General features: G+C 33.9%; 1 long non-coding RNA gene across 1 annotated transcript; it reads right to left on the bottom strand.

The window, feature by feature from the left end:
• Nucleotides 1-304: 304 nt before the first annotated feature.
• On the bottom strand, nt 305-8050 carry LOC139084827 (uncharacterized). The gene is made up of 2 exons (XR_011542615.1): nt 7742-8050; nt 305-1521 (listed from the first exon to the last, which is right to left on the bottom strand). It is a non-coding gene; the product is annotated as an uncharacterized lncRNA (long non-coding RNA).
• Between the last annotated feature and the right edge of the window lie 1806 nt (nt 8051-9856).

Raw genomic sequence — 9856 nt, 5'->3', positions numbered from 1 at the left:
GGGTTAGAATTTCAGCTGGGGAAGATGAAAAATTATGGAGATGAATAGTGGAGATAGTTGCACAACAATGTGAATGTACTTGATCCACAAAACTGAAATGGTTAAAATATAAATTTTATGTTATCTATATTTTACCACGATAAATAAAAAGGAATGACTCTGATTAAGTTGCCAATTCTCATGTCAGTAGGCAAATAATATTTCAAGATGTTAGAGCTTCTGATGCTAATATGGATTGACATAAAAAGCAATTAGAATGATAAGTGAAGATTCTTCCTCAAATGTTATATTGTGCTGATTATAGTTTTGTTTTTTTTTTTTTAATTCAAAGATAATGTAGGCTGTGAAGTTTCCAAAAGAGCCCCCACAAATAGAAATTCTTTTCTGGTGGTGACAGTGTTTGGGTTTGACTACCCAGGGAGTTGTCAAAGTGTTGTCTTGTGCCATGAAGGCAAATTGCCTAATTTCCAGTTCTTCCAAGAACTGCATTCAAAAGTAATAAAAATACGTTAATGATTCTGGGTCGAAAGCCATTGTTCTATTTTGTCTTCTCTGTTTCAGTAATAGGCGTTCTGGACAATTTCCAGGCTTCATCATTACCTCTCACTCAGTACGTATCATGCCATATATTTAATACAAAAGTAATAATAGTGATAATAATAACTCATATGTCATGAATGCTGATTGTTTGCCAAATAAAAGATACCTAGTAAAATTATATATATTATCTCATATAATATACAAATGTACAAATTATCTAAAATATGCCTAGAATATACATAGTCAGACATCATTCCTCAGAGTAGGAAATTAAGGCTGTGTAGATTAAACAATGGCTTAATACCATGCGCTAATAAAGAAGAGAGGCAGACTTTAATTCAATACGTGTTTTTGTGCACGTATATGTGTACAAGCATTGGCGTGTGTGCACGTCTATGCCCCTACCAAAAGTATACACAGGGAATCAAAGCGGCTCCAGGTTTTTCAAGACAAGGATTTGCTCTTCTTTTGTGAAAAGTTCAAGTTCCAAACTTTTCAACTCGTCTTCTTTTTTTTTGTGGAAAAAGATCATATCTGTGGATTTTTAAGATGGACTGACATGCATAATTCTCAAGACATCTTGGCAAAAATGTTACTTCTGTTGGTAAAGGCATCACTTCTTAAGAAGCTCCCGGACATCTGGTCTCAATGTGCTAGCTAATGCACGCGTGTTGGAATAAAGGGAGTGCAAGCTTCTTTAAACTTGTTTCATTTGAATATTCTTTTTAGCTCTAATGTAACCAAAACTAATGTTCATATTCTAACCATAATATTATCTTATACAACAATTTATATTCATGACTCAGCCACTTGACATTTGCTACAGAACTGTACGCTTAAAACCTGTATACGGCTGGTGCGGCCCCATGCTGTTGCAATTAAGTTCATGCGCTCCACTTGGGCGGCCTGGGGTTCGCCGGTTCAGGTCCCCAGCACGAACCTCCACACAGTTTATCAAGGCACGCTGCGGCAGGTGGCCCCCTATAAAACAGAGGAAGATGGGCACGGATGTTAGCTCAGGGCTAATCTTCCTCAGCAAAGCACAGGAAGATTGGTGGTGAATGTTAGCCCAGGGCTAATTTTCCTCCAAAAAAAAAAAAAAAAAAACTGTACACTGTAATTTCACCTTTTTCTTAACAAAGAGGATTTTTTTAAATAACAGGGAAATTGCATGAAAAGAAATGACTTCCAGATCTGATAAATGGTTAGTTGTTTGAATTTAAGATTAATTAGGCATATTGAAAAAAATTATCAGTGAAGATGTGGCAGTATTGAGAAATAAGTGTTTAGCTCTGTATGTGGGGCAAAATAGAAACAAAACAAGAAGATGTAAGAATTACTGTGTCTACCCCTGTATGCAAAAGCAACTGATTACTAATATAACTTCAATCTGTCCTAACTTTAGAGAGTGAGATCATAGCTCCAATAAGGAATCTGAGCATTTAAGTCACTAGAAAGCTGTATCCTCCTATTTTGCATTCAATTTGCTTTCCATTCAACAGTCTCATGTAAATTTGCTTTTTATGAACACTTCACTGAGGTCTAGTAATTTCTAAGTGGACAGATAAAAAATAATTTTTGACTGCAAGACTGAGGACCAAGGCCCCAAGTGACAGTAAATTAACCATATTCATGCCTTTCCATAAAGTAACTTATCAGCCTTTTTCAGAGCATGTTCTCTGAAAAGGAACTGCCATGGTTTCACATCACTACTCTCCTCAGAAATAATGGTGAATTATTCAAAGACTCTCTTAATAAAACTTTCCATGTATTTTCCTGTTTAATCTTCTTGTTTACTTCATAATCATTCAATCCTAAATCAACGAGCTGGGATTTCTTTCCTTTTTTTTGGCTTATATACTTAAGGCATAATATTTCACTTTAAGAGCAAACCAAAGAACCATTCAAACTACTGTGTATGTATGTGTGTACATATATATATATATAACATATATAACATATATAACATATAATATATCCACATATAGAGTCTATCCATATAAAATTTATTGATAGGTAGATAGGTAGAGAGTGAAGGCCTGAGATCCCACAGGTAAAAATCTCTTCATAAAATATCTGCTGAACGCGATAATTTGATTGTACTATTCTATTCTGACATTAAACCAAAAATATTTTCCATGAAGAATCAGTTGTTGCAAGTAATAGAGATCAATCCTATGATCTAAGGTCACAGTAGAATAGAAGTGTACACTATTGGCAGGCAAAAACTGGAATAACACTGTTACCCATCTACACTTACACAGATTGTGTCAAGAGCTTTAAATATTCTGCAATTTTTTAATTTAGCATATTTACTTTGAATATCCTGTTATAAGGAAAAAAGTGAAATAGAGGAAGTATAGAAAAGTACTATGAATGAAGTTATCCATGTAATGTTATTATAACAGCAAAAAGTGGAAATGGTCCAAATGTCAAAATATATAGCACGGTTGAGTCACTAATAATGGGTTAATCAATGAACTGCTCTATAGCCACAGCAATTTTGTGATATGTTTAGGAAGTAGTAATAAACTGAAAATTATTTTGTGTAAAATGGCACAGAATTGAGAAATAAAGAGCACAAAATATGATTCAATCTTCTCAGCAATATTATTATTGTTATTGTTCAAACTCTAATGATAATAGTAGGCATTCCAAAGAACATTTATTTGCTCTCTGAGCTACTCACTGGAGAATTTTAGGTTTAGTTTTACTCTAAAAGATAAAATTTGTATGTCCTTTGTTTTCCTTTAATAAAATATATATTTTATATTCAAATTTACAAATATTTTCAAATACTTTTACCCTCATGTGATTCTGAAGCATTATCTTTTCATATTTATTTACTGAAATAGACATCTATTTAATGGGCAAATCTCCCAGTATATATCATATCATCCAGTTTTCCTTTCTGATAGCTATCAATGTATTTGTACCTATGGCTCTCAGTTGAAGTGGGGGCAATTCTCTCTCCCATGAGACATGTGGCAATGTCTTGAGATACGTTGGTTTGTCACAAGTGGGACTGTGTTACTGGCACTAGGGGGTTAAGGCTGACAAACACCTCGCAATGCAGAGGACAACTGCCACCTAGCCCTCAACAAAGTGTTACCTAGGCTGATAAATCAATAGTGCCAAGGTTAAGGAATATTGGTTTATAACATAGATATTTAACACTGCTTAAGCAGCTAGAGCAAAATCTGGCTAATTTGTGAAGCAAGGTAATTTAATAACGAATGCTTGAAAGTTCACAGAATTAGCAAGAGAGTCAGAGATTTAGGTTTAAAGATAATGCAGCCAGGAATATGACCTTCAGACTGGGCTGTGGAACTTGGCTGACAACAAACCTCTGTCACAGCCATATCCACAGACATGACAACCCCTCCTCATAGGGGACTCTGCAGCTACCAGGTATTATTAGCGTCAGAATCACTCCTGCCTCTTCCAGAACCTGAGTGAAGATGCGTCCTCTCATCACACATCCCAGAGGGAGTCGGTCCCTCCCTGCTGTCCCCACAAAGCTTCTGCTAAAGTAAGGTCAGGTGCCTGTGCTCCAGACATAAGATAGGCAATGCAAATGAGTGCCTGAAATTCCAAGCTTCTATCGTGAATGTTGGAAGAATTTTCAGCTGCTGAGTTGACCAAAAAAAAAGGTCATAAATATCTAACACTCATTTTATTCAATAATGCCGCTCAATCTGAAATGATTTTTTTCTAAACTGAACTTTGCTTCTATTTAAATCACTTCAACAATCCAAAATAAAATGTTTATATGATGATGCCCATTTGACTGTAGCTAAATATAAGTTTATAAAAATCACATTCTGGTGCTTAGTATAGATTACCTTAAAATTAATATCTCAGTTGAAAGTGGTTTTAAAGTAATCACTAATAAAATACTAATTCTACCTATTACTCACTAATATAAATATTAAATATATACGTTCTAAAATAAAGACACTATCAAGAAGGACAGTATGTCAGACAACTCTATTCTAAATTGTTAGAAAATTTTTCAGGACTGCATTATAAAACACAAAGATCAGTTTAGTGTTGAGTATATTAATGTATCCTGGTTTCATATTGCTGAAAATTGCAAGGGCAAAGAGGTCCGGCTATCTGTTAGTTCAGCTTTCTTGTGACTTCTGGTCCTGCTCATGCCATATCCCAGGTATACCACTGCTAGCACCTAATGGTTGGTTCTTGGACACACTTGACCTTGTGCCTGGAGGAGTATATCTCTTTTCCTACATTCCCTAAAATGTCTTAACATTTGTTACACTGTTTGAAAGTTGTATACTTTAGAAATCCAAGAAAATGAACTAAAATAAGTTTTATGAAACAAAGTATTTAATGTAAATAAATATTTTAAAACGACCTTATTATATCTACAGAAATCAATCACTTAAAACACATAATAGGAAAAATGCCCATTTACAATAACAATATTTAGGAACAAGTAGAATACAAAACTGGCAATATTACAATAAAAAAGGGTCTTATTATCGATCCCCTACTCCAAATGTGGAAAAAAAGGAAAGTATTCCAGGTGTTTGACAGGAAGAGAATCTCATAAATATATCAGTTCTACTCAGTTAAACATTAAATTTAATACCCCAACTTTTTAAAACACATCAGGCTAATTATAAAAAGTCACATGAAAAAATCAAAGTGCAATATCAGTGAATATTTTTCCAAAAAATTGGTAATAAGATGGTACAATCCTACCTTTTCAAGATATTAAAATATATTTTAAAACCACGTTATAATATTAACACATAAATAGACTGAAAAAATCAATGGAAAAGAACAGAATGTCAGAAAATACACTCAAGTAAATATGAGATTTATTATACATTAGAGGGAGTATTTAAAACAGGATGACAAAGGAAAGACTACAAATAAATAGTTTGGGAATAATTTCATAGCTATCTGAAAAAAAAATAAGTTGGATTCACCCTTCAAACTTTAAACTCCATGTTTCAATGATACAGCTCTTTAGGAAGACTCTGCATGTGCTAGAAAAACTTGAGGCACTTTTGTTGTCATTACTAACATTGGAGTGAAGAAGGCTTTTCTAAACATGTTACAAGATACAAAAATAAGAAAGTTCAATATGAGTAATTTTGACTAACCAAACATCAAAGCATTTCTGTCTGCAAAATGATTATAACAACTGGGAAAGAAGTTCCAGCTCATGGAACAAATGGGTGATTTCCTTACATATACAAATTTCTTTAAAACATTGAGCAAAAAAACTAACACTATAATACAAAATAGCCTATAAAATACTTCACAAAAACAAATATAAAGACTTTTTAAGCACATGGAAAGATGATTATTCTCACTAGTAATAAGAGAAAGGCAAATTATAACATATTGAGATATAAAGTTTCACGTTTCACATAGGAATAGAATTGTAAATAATTTGTAAAAACCTTGTGTAAGTGAAGGCTGAGGAAATAGGCATTTTCAAATATTTCTGGTGGGATGGTAAATTGGTGAAATTCCCAATGGACGACAATTTAACAATATATCCCCAAATTACAAATGCATTCTCACTCATACATCGACCCGTCAAATCTACTCCTGAGAATCTGACCTACAGATAGACTTGCAGGTGCATGAACTTGCTTATTTTGAAAGGTATTCATTTCATTACTTGTAATACCAAAGCACTGAAACAACGAAAATTCAACAATAGAAAATTAGTTACATTATAATTTATTCATACGATGGAATAGTTTGCAACTAAAAATCACAAGTTCTTTCTGATTAGTATGAGATGATATATAAAATATGATATAAATTTTAAAACAAAATATAATATACAACAGAACATGCTACCTCTTGTATAAGAAAATAAAAATATAATATATGTGTATATCTTTGTCCAGGTGTAGGGTATTTCTCGAAGTGGAAAAGCTGGGATGGCTGACAGGTAGAGAAACTGAGTGGGATCCAGGAAGGAGACTTTTTATTCTGTACTCTTATAATTTTTGAATTTTCAATTAGGTGAACGTATTACTTATTCAAAGAATGAATACATTTGGAAATAATAATTTCTTTTCTAAAGTCAGGCCATTGTTATCTATTTTCACATTTCTCACTCGTTCTCTCCACTCATTTTGGAATCAGTTAAACTATCGATTTCAACTGCCTCTCTACTCCTCTTATAATCCCAAGACAAATTATGTTCTTTTTATTTGACTACTTGTCCTCTCTCCTGCTCAGGTTTTGTGTTGCTTTCGCATCATATTCTCTTTAAAAGAAAGGGAAAAACAGATCCGAATTTTCAGTTTTCTCTTTGATTATGCACATGCTTTGGAATTAAAGAAGAGGACTTTGGACCTTACCAATATGAAGAAAATTACATGAAATATTGAAACAAATGTCTTTATAAAGCAGGTTAAATGTTGTTGACATTTTCAGTTGTATTCCATGCTAGCTTTCTTCCAGTATCTAAACAGGTAAAAGCATATGCTCTTTGAAATATATTAGTTGTAAAAATATAATTAAAATCCATAACTGAAGCTCGGACTCAAAAAGTTCTGAGGAGTATTCTATCATAAAAAGTTCATGGTAAATCCTGATACATAAGATTTGTAGAATAAATGCTCAGAAATTTACAACAGAACCAAGTTGTAAACAATATGCAGTATTTTATACACATACATTACACAGCAAACATAACAAAGCGACATGCTCATAAATTTATGGCTTCTAAGATTATAAATGGAATTTCATGCAGTTCTAACCCCTTCTGGGCCCAGTAGTTAGAGAAGTTCGTCTTAATTCTGAAGAAGATGTATTCATGTGTATCCCGGGAAATGTGTCTAGAGGTCCTCACCTTTATTCTGTGGTTAACTGCCACTCAGGTGATTTTCTCCTAACAGCTTGCCCTAGGTTACAGCAGTTTAATGGAATAGGGGCCATTTTTACCATCCACTTGAACTTACAAATGAGAGAATTTAAACTTTCCACATTGGACTTTGCTCCAGTTGCCCTCAGAATAAATTCATATTAATAATGATTACCATGATAACCATGTTAAAACGAAAGTAGACAAATCTACTGAAGTAATTAAGAGTCTAAACTTGTAGGATGAGGTGGTAGCTGAAGGAGGACCCCCGACCTGCAATGTGAACACAGCACACGTGCACATCGAGTTACATTACTGATGTTAAAATCAATTACTCACTTTCTATATTTCCCATTTAAACAATATTTATCAGTGTCAGCCATCTTTCTCGTTGGAATTTCCAGCAGTGGGGCGTTGCGTCTGGCGCTTCAGCCCTCTGCCCCAGTCAGGCCGTGGCCCCTGGCTATCCTCAGACTGTCTTCTCCAGGAGGCCTTCTGTAAACCCCTATTGCAGACTGCAGCATGCGCCCCTCCCTTTCCCTGTCCATACCTTACTTTTCCTCCAGCGCTTACCACTCTGTGACATACCTAATAATTTCTCTTTTGCCTTTCTTTACTGTCTCCCTCATCTAACTAAACAGGAAACTCAATAGGATCACAGCCATTTCGTCCGTTGCCCTCAATGATCTATTCTTAGTGCTGGAACATTGCCTGGAACATCGCAAGCGTTTGACCGATATTTGTTAAATAAATTGATGAATACACGAAATAGAAACTGGTGATTAAAGCTTATGAGTCTTTCACCTCATACACTAGATATCAATATTTTATGGTACATTTTTAACGTGCCAAACTCTTCTCAATTTGAAGTACATCAGGGGTGCTAATTGTAGGTCAAATTGCAAAGGTGATGTATGCAGCTTGCTAACTAGAATGTCTGCAGAGACAAAGTACGGCGTGAGAAAAACTACTGAGCAAGTAAAGGATTCTAGTACATGGTTTGTCTACTATTTTAATTTTAGCCATTCGAGTAGATGTATAGTGGTGTTGTATTGATTGTTTGTTTGTTATACAGACTTTTTTTTAAGTTAAATGATGGTTCAAACATATTGCCCATTTGTAAATCTTCTTTGTAATGTTTTTAATAAGTTGTAAGAATTTTCCATCTATATAGGTCTTTCTAAATTTCTAATATATAAATGTGTGTAAAAAATATATATATGTAATTTCATCCTAGGAATCTTGCACATATTTAGTTAGAATTAAACATGAGGATAAATTGGTTTTGATGCTACAGTATAAGCCTTATACCACAACTTATACCATATTATACTAATAATGTGAATAACATATAGTGTATCTTATAATGCATTGTACTAATTATTATACATAGTATCAATACCTTGTGCTATAAGGCATTACATTTTTATATCATTTTCCAAATGTTCGTTAACAGTGTGTGTATATATATATATAATACACATTATTTTTGTATATTGAATGTATATCCTTCTAAACTTGCTAAATTCTCTTATTAGTTCTAGCCACTTATTTGTAGATTGTTTTAAACTCAATACAAAAAAAGGTAGAAAGAAAGAAATAAGAAACAAAAAAGAAGTTGGGACAAATAGAAAATCAATACCAAGTTGGTAGATATATATCCAACCATACCAACATTCACACTATATGTAAATAGCCTAAATAACCCAATTAAAAGGCAGGTTTTTTTTCAGTTTGAGTAAAAAAGCAAGACCAAAGTATATGCTGTTTACTAAAAATTAAATATAAAGAAGAAAAATGATTAAAAATAAAATGAGTGAAAAATATAACCTGCTAACATCATTCAAACAAGGAAACTGAAGTGGCTATGTTAATATTAGAATAACTTATTTTAGAGCCAAAAAAATCATCAGAAATGAATATGACAGTTTTTCTTTTTCCTTTTTTTTGAGGAGATTAGCCCTGAGCTAATTGCTGCCAATCCTCCTCTTTTTGCTGAGGAAGGCTGGCCCTGAGCTAACATCCCTGCCCATCTTCTTCTACGTATATGTGGCACTCCTACCACAGCATGGCATGTCAAGCAGTGCCATGTCTGCGCCTGGGATCTGAACTGGCAAACCCCAGGCCGCCAGAAGCAGAACCTGCGTACTTAACAGCTGTGCCACCGGGCCGGCCCCCAAGTTTCTCAATAGTAAAGTGGTGAATTAAGTAGGAAGATAAAAAACTCCTAAATACTTGTGTACTGAATACCAGAGTATCAATATATACGTAGCAGAGCTGAAAGACCATAAAACTGCCAGAAGAAATAGACATATCCACCTTATAACCAGAGGGTTCACTACTCTTTTGTCAACAATAGTCAGAGCAAAGAGACGGAAAGTCAGTAAGTACTGGAGCTCCATGTGTGTCATTTTTATATTATCTGTTTTATTCTCTTCATTACCATCATATTCT

The sequence above is a fragment of the Equus przewalskii genome, chromosome 1 (genome assembly GCF_037783145.1).
Source record: "Equus przewalskii isolate Varuska chromosome 1, EquPr2, whole genome shotgun sequence".
Classification (NCBI taxonomy): Eukaryota; Metazoa; Chordata; class Mammalia; order Perissodactyla; family Equidae; genus Equus; species Equus przewalskii.
This window is presented reverse-complemented; position numbering and strand designations above follow the sequence as displayed.